This window comes from Arachis hypogaea, chromosome 15, assembly GCF_003086295.3.
Source record: "Arachis hypogaea cultivar Tifrunner chromosome 15, arahy.Tifrunner.gnm2.J5K5, whole genome shotgun sequence".
Classification (NCBI taxonomy): domain Eukaryota; kingdom Viridiplantae; phylum Streptophyta; class Magnoliopsida; order Fabales; family Fabaceae; genus Arachis; species Arachis hypogaea.
In genome coordinates, this window is record NC_092050.1 from 115487991 (window position 1) to 115498567 (window position 10577).

The following is a 10577-nucleotide window of genomic DNA, read 5'->3' on the forward strand; positions in this document are numbered from 1 at the left end:
GTCTCTGCCTCGGGCGCATCCGCCTCCTCCTCAGATGCCTCGGACGGTGTGTCGGGCTCGGAAGGAATGTCACCGGATCGTATCATCAGCTTTAGGTGCTCATAGCGCCGCTTGTTGCGACGCTCCATCTGGTCAATTCGTCGGAACAAGCGGTGCACCAGATGATAGACGGGCTCTGTGGCAGGTGGAGGTGCAGTGGTGGTAGTAGGGGTAGGTGGAGCAGCAGTGGAGGAAGAGGGTCCAGCAGATGGTGGGGCTGACTCATCAGTAGCAGTGAATGGTGGTGGTCTGTGGCCCAGGGCTAAGAAGTTCCGGCTGCGCGGAATGATCTTCCTGCAATCCGTCGCTGGTGGTCTCTCATCGGCATCCTCCCATGGCACGTCAGCTCGACAGCCAAGCTGTGTAACCAGATATGGAAAAGGGAGGGTGCCTCGGACGTGGACCCTGGCCATATAGTGCCGAATGAAACGTGGCAGATAAAGGTCCTTACCCTCCAGCACACACCAAAGGAGGGTGATCATAGCAGCCGGGATCTCCGTCTCGTGAGTACTCGGCATCACATAATTACTCAAGATCTGATGCCATAACCGAGCCTCATCGTTTAAGTACGCTCTCTTGATCCCTCTAGGCATGGTGGTGTCCTGACCCATCTCCCAAGGGACTGTCGGGTTGAGAGCTATCCGTGCCTTTACAGCATCCCAATCAAACTGCATCTGACGCATGTCCTCCTCAGCCTTTTAATAACCATCAGGCTGATCGGACTTGGCTGGGAGCCGGAGAATGTCCTCTAAGGCCTCCTCAGTGACCAGAATTTGTTTTCCTCTCAGGTTCACTGCATCTAGGGTGGTGAGGTAGTAGTTGCAGTAGAATTCCCGGACCCAAGAGGAATTGACCTCTGTCAATGTTCTCTCCAGAAAGAACCAGCCCCATTGCTTGATTTGCTCAGCGGTGTACTGCTGAAGGGCTTCTGGAATCTTCAGACTTCGTTCCAGGTATAGATTTCTGGAGTTTGCAAAAGTTGGGTACCTCAATTCACAGTACCGGTTTGCAAATTTGATAGGATCATTTGCAGGGAGCAGCTGGTCAGCTTTCTCCTGCTGTGTGAAGTTCTTCTCCCGCCATGAAGAATCATGCATTAGAGCAATGATGGACTGGGAGGAATATCCTCGCTTGCGCTTGCCAGTAGCCTTGCTTTTGCCTTTCCTCTGTGAGGCAGACATCCTGAAAAACAGAAAACCAGGATATGGATAAAATAGGAAAGCAAATAGGCAATTAAACAAAGGAAACTCAAAGCGGCAAAGGAGAAGTAAAATAAGGAAAATGAGTATATGAAATATGATTGAATTTATGTTAAATGGAAAAATAATCAATATGCCATGGTTAGAAAGTTAGAGGAAAGTGAAAATAATCAGAAAATAGATTAAAAGGGTTAGTATGGGTAGAATTTGAAAAAGAAATTAGTAAATTAAAGTTAGTGAGTTAGTAAAGTGCGGGTTAAAGTAAGTGGCATAGAAAAATTCCATATAACAAGGATTCACAGGTAAGAATAGAAGTACTCATAATCGAACAAGGAAAACAGGGTGATGCTGATTCGAATAGAAATAAAGAAAGCACAAATTGGAATCAGTTAATCACAAATGCAGTTTATGAACCAGGAAATCAAAGAGGATAAGAAAGTCTGCCATAGCATTCATGAAATGGTTCGGGTAAAGCAGAGTAAAACAGAGTTCAGAAATGCCAAACCAGAACATGAAAGAAAACAATTTTTTTAAAACAATTTGGGTAGCATTCCGGCTAAAATTGGATTGTCCCGGAAAATAAACAGCAATCATAGCAGTTCATATGAATTAAAAACTTGCTGCAGTTACCAGTAATGAATAGAAACAGGAAAATTTAGAGTAACAAGCAGCAATTGCAAGAAAGCACAGCATATGAACGAGGTCACAGGAACAGCAGAATTGCAGTTATGATAAAACATAAACAGGAACAGTGCAAGTAAACAGACCTAGATCCACTAACCACAGCCTAAGCTACCTAATAACCTAAAAATTCCACTACAACATGCATATCTATCTATCCTAATTATGAACAGAAACGGAAAAAATTACAAAAAAAATGACGAACGGATAAAAGGGGTTGCGTTTTTGCGAAACCTGGTAGGCGGGAGGGGTGGAACGGGGAAGAAGGTGGCGGCGGCGGCGTCCGGCGCGGTGGCCGGAACGGCGTCGCGGTGGCGGCTGAGGGGGAAAGTGGCGGAGAGGGTTTAGCGTGAGTGATAGAAGAAGGGGGGGCTGCGGGTGGGTGGCGGAGAGAGGGGGCGCGGCTGGATGGCCGGCGGTGGTGGACGGTGGTCGCGGTTGGTAGTGGTGGAGAGGGGAGGAGAGAGGAAGAAGGGAGGGGAGGGGGTTGCGGCGGCGGTGTCTGGGTGGGGGCGCGGTGGCAGCAGGGTGGTGGCTGGAGGAAGAAGAAGCAGAGAGGGAGCAGAGGGTTGGGGGTGGGGGGGCTGCGCGACTGATAGGGTTCGCGGGCTGGGGGGTTATATTTTCGAATCCACGCGGCCGCGTGGGGCACGCGGTCGCGTGGTTGAGGTGAAAATGGGAGTGACGCGATCGCGTGGGTCGCGCGATCGCATGAGAGGGAGGAAAGAGGGGTGACGCGATCGCGTGGGTCGCGCGATCGCGTCGCTGGAATTCGTGCTAAACGCACGACTCCAGCGCCATTTTAGCGCAACTCTCTGTCTCCTTTTGGGGTGATGTACAATCTATGCGACGCGATTGCGTCGCTCACGCAGTCGCGTGGGATTGATATTGTGCAGGTGACGCGATCGCATGCGGCATGCGATCGCGTGGGCCAATTTGTGCAAAATGCACAAGGGCCGCACGATTCCAGCCTAACTTTCTGTTCGTTGGATCCTTACGCCGATATATATATATCACGTGGCCGCGTGGGTCACGCAGCCGCGTGGGTCACGCGGTCGCGCGGGTGGTGTTTTTCGCAGTATGACGCGATCGCATGGGGCATGCGGTCGCGTCGTGCACCCTCTTTTTTTTATATATATATGCAGAATGCAATGATTAACATGAATGCTATGCATGATTCCAGGTTTAATTATTAAAATGAAAAAGGAAAAATGAAAGCAATTAACAAGAAATAAATTGAAAAAGAAGCGACCATACTTTGGTGGGTTGTCTCCCACCTAGCACTTTTAGTTAAAGTCCTTAAGTTGGACATTGGAGGAGTATCCTGTTATGGTGGTTTATGTTTAAATTCATCCAAAAATCTCCACCAGTGTTTGGAATGCCAATAGCCTCCAGGGTCCCAAACTAGGCATGTGAAGCTTCTGAGCAGCTTCAAACAGATTGTTAGGCTCCCGGGATGACAAATATCAGAATAAACTCCAGGATTCCAAGCCTTGCTTTTAAATCCGCCTCTGTCTTGATCTACATGTTCCCATTCGGGCGGTTTAAAAAGTAGAATCTCACCGTGGTGACCAAACGTTCTCCGTGATCCATGCAATTGAGCACGATACCAATCTGTGTACTTTGAGGTGAAGCGTGGAACCTTATTGAACCTTGTGCACCAGCTCTGAGTACGAGCCATTTCCCTCTTACTCTTAAAGCTGCAGAGAGCTCTAAGCTAGCCATCTGTTTCAAGCAAACCATATTCAAGTGAATAAGTAAAATTATAAGTTAAGGATTGTACCCACTTGAAGCTTGTATTAGGTGGTAATGGCTTTGGGATAGGTGTTTTTGGTGGTTCTGCAAGTTCCATTTCCTTGTGCTCTTCTGTGAATTCCTCCACTTCTTTGCATAGATCTTCAATCGTATCTGTGTCCTGGTCAAAGTCTTCTGTGTCTTCCTCATCACTTGAGTCATAGATTGGAGGTTGAGAGAAATCTACCTCTGCATCATCTTCATATTCACTTGGGGAAGATTCTTCGATCTCAGAGAATTCACTTGCGGATGCAAGTTCATCACCAAGAGAGCTAGACTTGTGACTATCATCATTAAGGGAATTTGCTTCTTGGATTATTCTGTTCGATTCTTCATAAACGACTTGCCTTGGAGAAATATCCTCCTTAGCATCAACTGTAGCACCCTTGAAGATTCTGCTCATTTTCATATAAAAACTTATAACACTACATCCGAGCTGAACCTATCAGACCCAATTCAGTCAACATATCCCATACATCTGATTCGCTGTAAAGGTAGGGCCTACTTTGTTGCATAATAGCCAACCCTTTTTCAGCAATTGCAACTTGTCTTTCAATTAATGAGTCTTGTTTTTCGGCAACTGAAACTTGCCTCTCAGCCACAGAAGCTTGTCTCTCAACTGATTCAACCTGCCTCTGAGCCACGTCATGTAGCTTGCTAGACAGATAACTACCCTCTTTGACAGCTTGACGAATTGGATTTTTGACGGTTTAGAATTTCACAAATGAATTCTCGTTGCAAGTATAGTTTCTAAACCAATACTAATCCTTTCATACAAAAATTTGTTTGTCACAAGTACAAACCCCTAAATTCTATAAACCGAAGCATTCAAACCTCGGATCGTTCTCCCTAGGACTTACAATGAAGTGTCTTGTTATTGGTTATGAGTTATTTTGGGGTTTTGGATAAGAAGCATGAAAAGTAAATGACAATGAAAATAAACTAACAACTATAAAAAAAGGGCTCTTGACAAGGTGTGAGAACTAGAAGTCCTATCCTAGTTATCCTTCTCAATTGTGATGAGAATTGTTCATTGCTACCACTTAGTTAACCCTTACTAAATAAAGGAAAGTCAAGTGGATGAATCAATTTGATTCCTCAAGTCCTAATCAACTCCTAAGGAATGGCTAGTTTTAGAGGCATTCAAATCAATTAGCAACTTCTAATTATCAATCAATCAAAGGAATTAGATAACTCAAGAGTCACTAATTACTCTACCTAGGCCAAGAGGAACAAAATCTACACTAAAATCCAACCAAGCATTTCATCAAACACTTGGAAGGCACAAAAGAAAAGTATAGTCAATCACAACAAGAATGAATTCTAACTACAATTGAATGTAAAGAATTAACAACAACAATCAAGGAGATCACAATTATCATGAATTACCTCAAATTGCATTATTGAAGGAAAACAAAGGAATAACAATATATCCAAAACAAAAATGGAGAATTACAATTATTAAAGAACACATCTAGAAAGAGGAAGAGGAGAAGATTAGGAATTGGTGAATGAAAAGTGAATCAAAGCATGAGTTAAACCTAGATCTAAGAAGAGAGATTAACCTAAACCTAATCCTAATCCTAGAGGGAAGAGAGAGCTTCTCTCTCTAGAAACTAACTACAAAGCTAAAACTAAAACTAATTGGTAACTAACATCTAGAGTGATCAATTATCCTTCTCCTTAATCCTTCATCCTTTTATTCCTTTCCCTTAGCAATTTGGCGCCAAAATGGGTTCAGAAAACCTCTCAAATCGCCAGGCACGTGTTGCATTAATGAGGTCATGTGCCATCATCGGCGCGTGCGCGCATGGTACGCGTGCGTGTCCCTGGTCGATTCTGCAATGTGCGCGCGAGCGCCTTGTGCGCGTGCGCGTGCATGACTGACTTTGCTTCTTTGACTTTTTATGCTTCTCTCCACTTGTATGCTTCCTTCCTTGCTTCCTCTGATCCATGCCTAGCCTATTTCAACCTGAGGTTACTAGCAAACACATCAAGGCATCTTATGGAATCAGACAGAAACAGGCTTAAAAAGCATGTTTTCACACTTAAGCACAATTATGGAAGAGATAACAAAACCATGCTAATTCTTAGGCTAAATATGACAAAAGGTTATCAAAATGTTCTAAATTCAATGCAAAGCAAACCGTCAAATCGGGGTTTGTCAACCTCCCCACACTTAAGCCTTAGCATGTCCTCATGCTAAAATAAGAAGGAACTAAGGGGTATGGCATTTATTGAATGCAATTAAACTATATGAGTCTTATCTAAATGCAACTATCTAAAGCAATTGGAAATGCTTAGTTCAAACAAATCAATTCCCAAGAGAGCATGTGTAAGTACAAAAGCTAAGTAATAAGGACCAAGTCCAAACCACAATTGTATTGAATTGTTAGAAAGAGTTCAAACTTGCAAGAATATAGGTAATATAGGTGAATACATGTGATTGAGCTTTTGAACCCTCACCGGATGTGTATCCGCTCTATTCACTCAAGTGTTTAAGGGTTAATTCACTCAATCCTCTTCTAGTCATGTTTTCCAAAATTTGATTTTCTTCTAACAATCAACACTTATTCAATGCGTGCATACATTCATCATGAGGTCTTTCATTTAGGTTGTAACGGGGTTAGGGTCAAGGTAGGATCATTTATGGTCAAGTGGACTAGGATTTGAGTCTTTGATTAGCATAGACTTTCCCACCTAACCTATTCAATGACCTATACAAATGCGAGCTATTCTAACTACCCATTCTTCACTTTTTCTTACATACTCATGCATTTTTTTTTCTTTTATTTGATTCACAACACCTATGCATTGATTCCTTTTTATTGACTTCACCTTGGGCATTTTGTCCCCTTTTATATTTATTTATATTTTTTTTCTTTTTTTTTTGTTTTTCTTTTCATCATATATTTTTTTTTCTTTCTTTCTTTCAAACTAAATACAAGAACATCAATGCATAAGGTCCCTACATTTGATTAATACATGAATATGTGCCCAATTCCTAAATATAAAAGTGTATTGCCCCTTTTTATCCCATCCAATGTTCCCAAGCCTCACCAACTTGAACAGTACACACTCTCACTAGCCTAGGCTAATCAAAGATCCAAACAAGGACCTTTCATTGGTTTTCCGCCTTGGGCTTGTAATGAGCTAAAATAAGAATGAGTTGGTTAAGCATAGGCTCAAAATTGGCTAACAATGGAGAGTAAAAGGTTGGCTATTTGGGTAAGTGGCAAATGAAATATTGGCCTCAATCATATAAATGCACAAACACAAGAAATAAACGGATATATAGAATCAAGCAAATTAAGGATCACAATCATGGAAAGAGAACAATTTCACACAAGAATGGAAAATAAGTGGTTATAAAATGTAACCACATCAATAGGCTCAAGTCTCACAAGCTTGTGTTCTCAATTCAATACATGCTTCACAAGGTATGAAATTCAAGCAAGTTTCAAAAATTTTCTTTCAATCAATTGGGTTAATGCCCTATATTTAAACTTCTTGAAAAATCTCAATGTTTGACTAAGCATTGTTGTGATTGAAAAGTTCAAAAATTTTCTTAGTTCACCCTTTTCTTTTTCACCCAAAACCAATTTCTTATGCAAAAAGGGTGACTAAGTTTTACTTAAAACATGATTTCTAATCACAACCACAAACTAAAAGGAGAATATACAAAAGGAGATATGCAAAAATGTATAAAGAAAAAAAAATCAAACTAAAATATGGAATCTATCATCCAAAATATCTAAAAATATCCAAAAGCATCAAAATATCTAAAATCCAAAATAAGCAATAAAAGTATCCAAAGCAAACTAGAAATGCATCAAAATATATACAAAAATGTGCAAAATGAGATAACTAGGCCGAAAAAGTTCACCGGTTCCCAAATAATGCTACCGGTGCCCTCCCCACACTTAAAAGCAAGCATCGTCCTCGATGCTAAACCGGAGGATCAGTGGGAGGCACAACGATAGGCTCTGGCTCTGTCTGTGGCCGTGGGACCGGCTGAGTCTCCTGTGTCTGAGGTGGTGCCTCCATGTGTGCTGGCGCTGTAGTGTCAGGGGCATCCTGCTGAGCTGGTGCCTCCGCGTCCTCCTCCTGATGATCCTGCTCATCGGAGGCCGGAGAATCGGGAAGCGGAGGTAGCTCGGCGCCTAGAGAGATAAGTGCCTAGTCCATCCGATCCAAACGGCGTCTGACATGGTGTCGCTCTCGCTCCAAGAACCGGAAGAGACGCTGGACCAGGAGATAGGTAGGCTCAGGTGCTGCTGGAGGGTCTGTAGATGGTGGAGGAGCTGCGGCTGTAGAAGATGATGGGCCAGCTGCAGGGGCTGGTGGTGAAGGTGTCCCTATGGCAGCCCTAGCCCGAGAGCGGCGGCTAGCAGGTGGCTTCTCGTGCACCCAAACACCCCAGGGGATAGTAATCTCCCTGTCATCGGCATCAGCTGGTGGTGGTCGCACATCATCATCCAACCACGGGACATCAGCCAGGGCTGCCATACTCGTGACCAGTGTAGGAAACGGAAGTAGGCCACGAATATGCGCCCGCCACATGCACTGTCGGATAAGTCTAGGGAAGGAGACATCCTTCCCTTCCATAACACACCCGATCAGCAGAAGCATCTCCATGGGGACCTCAGAAAAGTGGGTGGTAGGCAGGACGTAGTGGGCGAAGATCATCTGCCAAGTCTTGGCCTCCCTAGTCAAATGATTGAACAACATCCCCTTTGGCTTGGTGTTGCCCGCATCCATAACCCAAGAAGCCTCCGGTATCCCAATCACGCGCCGAAGCGCCTCATAATCAAAAGTCATGGTATGGATGGCTATCTCATCCTGATGATGGGCACACTGGTCATGTGGAATGTGCCGGCAATGTAGTGCCTCCCCAATGGCGGCCTCGATGAGCAGAATCTCTCTACCCCTCACCTGAACTGAATCCAAGGTCGGACGGAAGAAGTTGCAGTAAAATTCCTTCACCCAAGATATATTGATGTCACCCAAGTCCCGGTCAACAAAATCAATACCTAACTCAAGGATCCAACCATTAATGCTCCGTCTCACATCATTAGGTAGGAGCAACTTCTTCTCAATATTCAGCTTCGTGGTTTGATATCTAGAGAACCGAAGCTCACAGTAGAGATTGGGGAATTTGCCAGGATTGGTAGAAGGCAACTGCTGATTCTCTTTATCCTCGTCCTGCAATGGGTTCCTAGCATAGTTCTTGTAGATGGAAGGAATGGAGGGGGTAGAGTGTTTTCTCTTCTTGGAGGCGGTGGCTACGGCTTTGCCTTTATCCGACATCCTGAAAAAATGTGATAGAATATATAAAACATTAAGCATGTAACAAAGAAGACATGTTCAGGATATCATTATCAAAGAGCAATCAGGATGTTGCACTGAATATGTAAAAGTGAACAAGTAAGCATAAGTGACTGAACCAAAACCGTAATGCGCATTAAAGGTAACACCTCATATGCAAAAGGCACTAATATCATCATATTCATGAAAGAATTGTTAAAGAGGGTTAAAAGTGAGTGTAAGTAAAATGGTGAAAGAAATTAGTGAGTTAGAAAAGTGGATTAGTGAGATGATGATATATAGGCTCAATTGAACGAGAAATTGCGGTTCATGTTCACGATGATTGTGCAAATCCGGGAAGTCAAAAGGGGACGGAAATTTGCCCAAAACTGAAATAAAAATCAAAATGAAACTAATATCCTTGAAAATCGGGCAGCATTCCGGCTTAAAATTGGACGTTCCCGGATAGCAGAATAGCACAAACAGTAAGAAAGCAGCCTCAATTAAGCACAGCAGCAGTGGTACAGCATTCAGGCAACAAGAAGTGCATAAAAAGCAGTCCAAAACCAGCATACAACATGCAAACAGACAAACAGCAAGTAAGCACATACGGAGCACTTAGCAGGCCTAGAATCCTCTATCCAGTCCTAGCTACCTAACCGCAAGTATTTCTAACTAATCCTAACATACAACATTCCAATTCTAACTAATCATGCAATTCTAAGAATTAACAAAAAAATGAGAAAGGGAAAATAGAAACAGAGATAGCAGAAATGGAGCAGGAACCTGGGAGCTGGGCCGAATAATAAAAAATGAGAAAGGGGATTGGGGTCGGAACGGAAGCAGCAGAATCAGTGAGGCTGGCCGCCGTGGGTGGTGGCGGTAGCGGCAGGGCGGTGAAGGAGAGTCGCCGGTGGCGTTCGGAGGCGTGCGAGACTGAGCCTAATGGACGGGTGAGAGAGAGATGGAGTGATGAGGGAAGGCGAGTCGCCGGCGGTGAAGACGGCGCGGCGTCGAGGATGGTGGCGCGGTGGAAGGTTGGCCGAGAGGAGGAAGAGAGGAGTGAGAAAGAGAGGGAGAACGGGTGGTGGTGAGAGAAGAGGGGGGAAAGAAGGAGGGGAAGGCGAGCAGTGATGGCGGCGGCGGGGGTGACGGAGCGCTCGCCGGAGGTCAGTCGGGAGGGGAGGAAGGTGAAGGATGGGGGAAGAAGAAAATGGAACGTTGGAGGGAGGGGTTGCGCGACTGCGCAGTGTGCCTCGCGAGCTAGGGTTATCCCGATTTTTGAATTGGCGCGTGCGCGCACCTTGCGCGTCCGCGCCCATGGATAGAATGTTGTCCCGACGCGTGCGCGTACAACGCGCTTAAGCGGGGATGAGCAGAAAGAGGAAGGGACGCGTGCGTGTACCGTGCGCACACGCGGGCATGGAGTTGGGCCAGGGGCTTAGAGTTGGCCCAGATCAGGCCTAACTCTCTGGAAGATGGCCTGAAGGTTGCGCTACTAGACCTACGCGCACGCGGCATGTGCGCATCCGCGTGTATTGACAGTTTATCGTAGGA